At 41.5% G+C, this 7,066-nt stretch overlaps 1 pseudogene; it reads right to left on the bottom strand.

Moving 5' to 3' along the window:
• Positions 1 to 816: 816 nt before the first annotated feature.
• Positions 817 to 5,931, bottom strand: LOC138444261 (high mobility group protein B2 pseudogene; annotated as a pseudogene).
• Positions 5,932 to 7,066: the final 1,135 nt, after the last annotated feature.

Here is a 7,066-nt window from a genome sequence, read left to right as displayed (position 1 = left end):
TATCCTCTGAACAGCCAGGGCACCTACAAAGGAATAAGATGGAGAGCCCACACCCCGTTCAGGGTGTGTGAGGCAGCACTGCGCTGGTTGGTCTGAGGTTGGTCGGGGGGATGACTTCACAGTGGAGCTGCTGGCAGTATCACTCCGTTCTCTGGGGGCACATAAAAGATGGTTATGAGGTCAGAGGAAGACAAAGCTGCCTCAGACCTCAGGCTGCTGCGTCGTCACTGCTTCATCCAGGCAACCCCTCCAATCCTCCAGTTCCTCATCTGTAAACAGGGATCATAACCAGGTACATGGCAACAGGTTGTTGTGAGAATTAAGCATGATAATGTATGCAAGGCACTTAACATGATACGTATATAGTAAACGCTCAGTAAACATTAGCAACACTAAGAGAAACACAGAGGAAGTCCCCGGTCTGTTTCACAGCACAGGTTGCTCTGAGGGTTTAGGTGCCCTTCCTCCCACCCGTGACCTGGTAGGGGAATTCAAAGAAGAGTATCTTATCTCCCTTGTGTATTTAAGACTAAACTTAGTGAACACTTAAAAATAAATATAAAGGAACACAATTGTGTCAGATTTCACAAATCCAAGCACAACCTCTGGCAAATTCATTCAATACATAACATGTATACAGGCACACCGCATTTTAGTGTGCTTTGCTTTATTGCCCTTTAAAGAAACAGCTTTTTTTTTTTTACAAACTAAAGCTTTGTGGTAACAAGTCTGTAGGTGTCATTTTTGCAAAAGGATTTGCTGCCTTCATTTCTATGTGTCACATTTTGGTAATTCTTTTTTTTTTAATATATATAATTTTATTACAAAATTTTTTTTAAAAAAACAAAACGCAACATTCTCATTCTAGAAAACCCAAAAGTTGCTATTGATGCTAATTTCTATGAGTTTGCTGTGCTACCATACACAAGTCAAGAAATTAAAGAAACCATTAAATATTTAGAAACATTTAACATCAGAAGCTTGAAACTCTAACTGTATGTAGTAGCCCCTCAAAAGCCACAACTTGCATTTATAAAAAAGTATTTTCTCTACAAAGAATCTTATCAGCTATACAAAAATCTGTACAGTTTTTATACTGAAGCTAATATTGAGCTGCACTTGAATTCACATTCTTAGCAAAACAATTGCCTGAGCACACTCGCACACTCCACACACATCATTACAAGATAGCCATTTATTCCTCGTCTTCCTCCTCCTCCTCCTCCTCTTCATCTTCTTCCTCCTCTTCTTCCTCCTCATTTTCTGGTTCATTTTTCTTCTTGGAGCCTGTCGGCCTGCCAGGGCCCTTTTTGCCCGCTTCACTCTTGCCCTTGGCACGGTATGCAGCAATATCCTTTTCCTATTTCTCCTTTAGCTTAGCTGCTTTCTGTTCATACGGCTGTTTATCTTTGGCTGACTGCTCAGACCACATTTCACCCAGTTTTTTTGCAGTATCCCCAATGGATAAGCCAGGGTGTTCACTTTTGATCTTTGGGCGATGTTCGGAGCAAAACAGGAAGAAGGCAGATGGAGGCCTTTTTGGAGCGTTGGGATCTTTTTTCTTTCCCTTCTTGTCACCTTTAGGAGGGACATAATTTTTCATCTCCCTGTCGTAGCGAGCTTTGTCACTTTTTGCCATGTCTTCAAACTTGGACTTTTCCTTGGCCGACATGGTCTTCCATCTCTCGGAACATTTCTTGGAAAACTCTGCGAAATTGACTGAGGAGTCGGGGTGCTTCTTCTTGTGCTCCTCGCGGCAGGTCTGCACGAAGAAGGTGTACGAAGACATCTTGCCCCGCGGCTTATTGGGGTCGCCCTTCCCCATGATGCTGCTGCTGCGGCGGAGGCTGCCTGTCCACCTGGTGAAAGATTTTCCTCAGAGTTCCGCGCGTTCGTCGCTAACCGGTAATTCTTGTAATATTTCAAACTTTTAATATGTGTTATAGTGATCTGTGATCAGTGATCTTTGATGTTACTCCTAAGACCTCCTGAAGGCTCAGGCGATGGTTAGCATTTTTCAGCAACAAAGAATTTTTTAATTAAGGTATGTAGATTGGTTTTTTATTCATAATGGTATTGTACACTTACCAAACTATCGTAAAGAATAAAGATAACTTTTATATGCATTGGGGAAAAAAAGCATTCATGCCATTCACTTTATTTTGACAACTGCAATATCTGAGATTATGCCTATAAATTAAAGGACTCACATAATCCAGTGTTAGAGGCTTATTTTTTTTTTTCCAAAGAAACAGTCCAACAACCAAAAATAATTAAAAATAAATCAAATCCTTTATTTAGGTTTCTCAGGTTCCATCAAAGGCAGATGCATAAATCATCCACTGAGATATTTCTCAGTGTCCCTTTGTTTTCCTCCTGAACTTCATTACACTCTTCAGCCACATTGGAACTTCTCTCTCTGCTACCACAGGGCCTAGTGGCTCAACTAACTCCCAGCTCTCTCACCCAGCCCTGCTGCTGACTGTGCAGGTCAGCTTCGCCTCTCCCTACCGAGGTAGGCAGGAGAGGTAAAGCCGAGCTGAAATATGATTCTCCTTAGTGGACAGCTCTGCAGACTCATATTAATGGTTGTTACCTCTACATACACAAAATAAAATATGACCTCACTCTACCTTTCTTTCTCCTCATTCTTTTTAAAAAAGTTGACTGTTTTATTTTGGCTACACTGGGTCTTTGTTGCAGTGTGTGGTCTTTCTCTGGTTGTAGTGCTTGGGCTTAGTTGCCCTGCAGCACGTGGGACCGTAACTTCCCCGACCAGGAATCAAACCTACGTCCCCTGGTTTAGAAGGCAAATTCTTAACTCTTGGATCATGCATGAAGTCCCTATTTTTCCTCACTCTTAATTCAAGACTTTATTTGCGAGGGTGCAAAGATAGAAAACCTTACTACTCCAAATGAGAAATGTATGTTTCCTATTTCTCCTCCCTGTGTTTAGAAAAGAAAAGGGTCATGAGATGGTCATTAATATAACTCTGTTATTAAAACTCCACTGAGATAAATCGCTGGAAGAAGGATAGAAAAGAAACTACAAGGAATGATAGACAGGGTGCTGCCAAGCAGCTGATCTATTTTCACAAAACACTTCAGACATAAATGGCATTTATATGATGTGGAGGAGCCTTCCCTCCCCTCCCCTAACGCAGGAAGGGCAGGGAAATGCAAAGACAGTGGTAACTGTCAGGTGTCTAGATATGGGGCCACTGCCCTCTAGTGTGTACTTTAAAATCTGTCAAATACTTTGATTCTGGGAAATCAGAGATCTTTACCCCAAAGGCAGTAGAAAAACAGAATAAAATGTGAACTCTTGTTGAACTACCCAGCAGAACCATTTTAAAATAACATAAGTTATTAATAGTGAGATTTGATGGCTTCCAACCACCTCCTCACACTCTTATCAGGCCCTAAAAATGGATTTATTGTTTTCAATCCAATAGATGGCCTAAAGGACAGGAGAGATTAAAAATTGACAAATGGTGTGGCACAGACCCTGGCATCCAGAACAGATGCCTGCACGATGCCAGCTGGCAGTGGTGCTGGGCCCCCCAGGGCTGTCACTCACCCTTTAGAGGCTGAATCACTGGGAGGCAGGGGCCTCCTGAGAGGAGGCCAGGTAGCCAGGAGAGGCATGGTCTGTCACAAAAGGATGTCAAGGTCTGAACAAGTGGCTGTCTGGACCAGAGTGTTCTGGCTGAACAGCAGCTCACAAAACAGATTAGAGGACATAAAAGCACAGTACCACCTAGCAGGGCAGAAGAGTGACCCGGAGTCCAACAGCAAAGATGCTAAGGAGAGGTGCAGGGGCCCCTTGTCTCCTCCAGCAGCTGCTTCTTCTCCTGCCATGTGGCCCCAGCGCAGGGCAGGGGTGTGGTGGTGTCAGTGCGGGGCTGTCAGTTTCCCGTCCCCTTCTCTCTGTGTAACAGTGAGTAGAGAGTTTGATCTGGGTCTCCACATCTCTTGAAGTGAGAGATTAGACCGGGTTGTTTTTTTTTTTTCCTAAGAGCCCTTTTATCTTTAGGTAAGAATTATTATCCTTTATCAGTATTCAGTTTTTTCAAAAGAATCCTACACCCAAGCTTATTTACTATAGCTTCTAATGATATCTTTGAGACAGCTCCTAGCTCATAAAGCTGCTCAGTAAATGTCTCAAAATCTTGAAAGATCTGATTTCTTCACAATGCTTACATTTCTGTTTCTAATTTGTACCCCAAATTAATCTACTTGTAAGTAGCTCTCACTTGTAAGTAACTTTGTTTCTGATAATGGCTGAGGGTAACAGCCATAACACTGCACTTTACTGAGCATCTATTAATATCTACCTGAGCTCTGCATTCAACACTTTATATGTGTTACCCATTTAATTCCCATGACAACCATATGAGGAAGGGATTGTTATTACTATTTTCCTTAAACAGGTTTAACTTAAAACAGGTTAAATGACTTGTTCAAAGTCGTACTTAAGAGCACAATGTCTATCGTTAAAGTTCACATCCTCAGATTCCTCTAACTGAGAACAGAGAACCTCTCCAGGAAAAAAAAAATCCAGAACATAAACCACTGATCCTGCATTTGCAGATTTTATACTATTAATAGCAATAATATTAACAGCAACAATCCTTAAAAAGTATCTTCGTTTTCGTAAATACCTTTGTCAAATTTAAAGTTCTTCCCTAAAAGAATACTATCATTTCAATATGATATCAGAACCTAATCTCAGATTTACGATTGCACAGTATTTTAGAGATTTGTGTATTTGTGAAGACTTTTTAATAACTCAATCTTTGTGAAGAATTAGAATATACCATAATAAGCCATCTCTGTATAATTGTGGAAATCCCTCCAAAGGCAAATAAATATCCAAAGAAATCTTCCTTTCTCATCCCTCTTTTTGAAGAGCACTGGGAGCAAGTTCCATATGCTTTCATGCCATGTACTTAACAAAGTGAAAGTGTTAGTTGCTCAGTCGTGTCTGACTCTTTGTGATCTCATGGACTGTAGCCTGCCAGGCTCATCTGTCCATGGAATTCTCCAGGCAAGAACACTGGAGAATCAGAGGGCACAGTCATTCCCTACTCAAGTGGATCTTCCCAACCCAAGGATCAAACCCAGGTTTCCTGCATTGTATGCAGATTCGTTACCATCTAAGCCACCAGGGAAGCTAAAATGATAGAACTTCCCTGGTGGCTCAGTGGTAAAGAATCTGCCTGGAAAATACAGGAAATGGCTACTTACTCCAGTAAATCCCATGGGCAGAGGAGTCTGGGGAGCTAAAGTCCATGGGGCCACAAGTACTGGACATGACTTAGTGACTAAACCACCACCACCACAAATTGACACTTGCCATCTAGCTCTACAAGAATCAAACTAGGAGCTTCTGCAGCTACTGACCTTCAACATCCCCTTATAGGAGTTTCGGGTGGAGATCAGGAATGAAGCACTCTGGGCTCTGGGAAAAACTGGCAGAAGAGGTGTTCAGATAGATATTTGCAGTAGATGATTTTATGAGCCCAATTCTTGCCTCTCCTATCTAGAAAAGCACTAAAAATCCTTCAGGGAATGTATGCTCCTCATGACTGGCAGTAACCTTCACTAGACTACCAGAAACCTGCAAAACACATGTGCTTGATTGCATGTACCTTCACCAAAATCACACATATACTGACTCCCCACTACCTCTTTGGGGCAGTTTCTCAGCGCTATCTGAAATGCTATCTCCCAGACCATAGTCCTCATTTTGCCCCTAAAGGTGGCACTAGTGGTAAAGAACCCGCCTGCCAATGCAGAAGACATAAAGAAATGCGGGTTCGATCCCTGGGTTAGGAAGATCCCCTGGAGGAGGGCATGGAAACCCACTCCAGTATTTTTGCCTGGAGAATCCCCTGGACAAAAGAGCCTGAAGGGCTACAGTCCATGGGGTAGTGAAGAGTCGGACACGACTGAAGTGACTTAACACACACACACACACACACACACAACTTAATTACGTTTCTCACATTGTGCATTTTTTTCAGTTGATGGTAGCTTTGTGTACACACCCAGACTCTCCTCTGTCCTGATGGATTGAACCAACACAACTTGTTTATAAAACCTGACAGAGCTTGATGCTATTAGTTCCAAGTATCCCTGGGGATGTAATGAATTTCTTTGGAAATAAAGAATACATAGGACTCTACATTTCCTTCTATTCCTTTACAGAAATTACCAGCTTCAGGACCTAAGATATGGGGGTAGGGCCATATTGTGGGTTCTTTTTCTCTTAGATGGGAGGTGAGGTTGCTGGGGGTGGAGGTAAGATGGAAGATGAAGAAGAGTGAAAGAATATGAAGTCCTATCAGAAAAGTGAGAAAAGGAAAGGGTCAGTTAGAGACTGACCGGGCCTCGTCTAATCTAAACGTAACCACTGGGGCGAGTTTACACAGAAGCTGCCCCTGGAGCAGTGCTACATTCGATAATGCCTATCTACACAACTCCCACCAGCAGTAAACAAAAAACGAGGGAGTGTTGAACTATAATTTTCAAAAAAGGAAAAACATGACTTTCATATAAGTATAGGATGAACAGTTTTCTAAAGATATATTTAATTCATTGAGGAACCCAGAATAATAAATGATTCATGGAAGGAGAATGCTAGAATGAGATGTTAGTTACCAAACTGGTTCATGTCTTACAAACGTAAATAAAATGTAACATTTGAGGATATCCTTTCTGCTGAACAAAAATAATTTGCATCTCTACCAGATAAAAAACACTGATAATTCATAATTAGTCAACCTTCTGCAAATTAACATCACATTTAAAGAGTCTGGATCCGAATTAACAGTTTAGGGGAGGAAATAAAATTTTCCCTCTGCCTTCTGAATTCTTAGCTGAGACACTATAAGACAAATCAATGAGAGAAAAATAAACAAGTTTATTAACATGTACAAAAAACAAGTTTATTAGCTCATATGTACTTGAGACATATCCAGGGAAAAACGACTATCTTCCAAAGTGGCTTAGAATTCAAGATTAAATGCTATCTCAATAGGGAAAGGGTTGGGGAATGTAG

Source organism: Ovis canadensis, chromosome 7 (assembly GCF_042477335.2).
Source record: "Ovis canadensis isolate MfBH-ARS-UI-01 breed Bighorn chromosome 7, ARS-UI_OviCan_v2, whole genome shotgun sequence".
NCBI classification, from domain to species: domain Eukaryota; kingdom Metazoa; phylum Chordata; class Mammalia; order Artiodactyla; family Bovidae; genus Ovis; species Ovis canadensis.
This window is presented reverse-complemented; position numbering and strand designations above follow the sequence as displayed.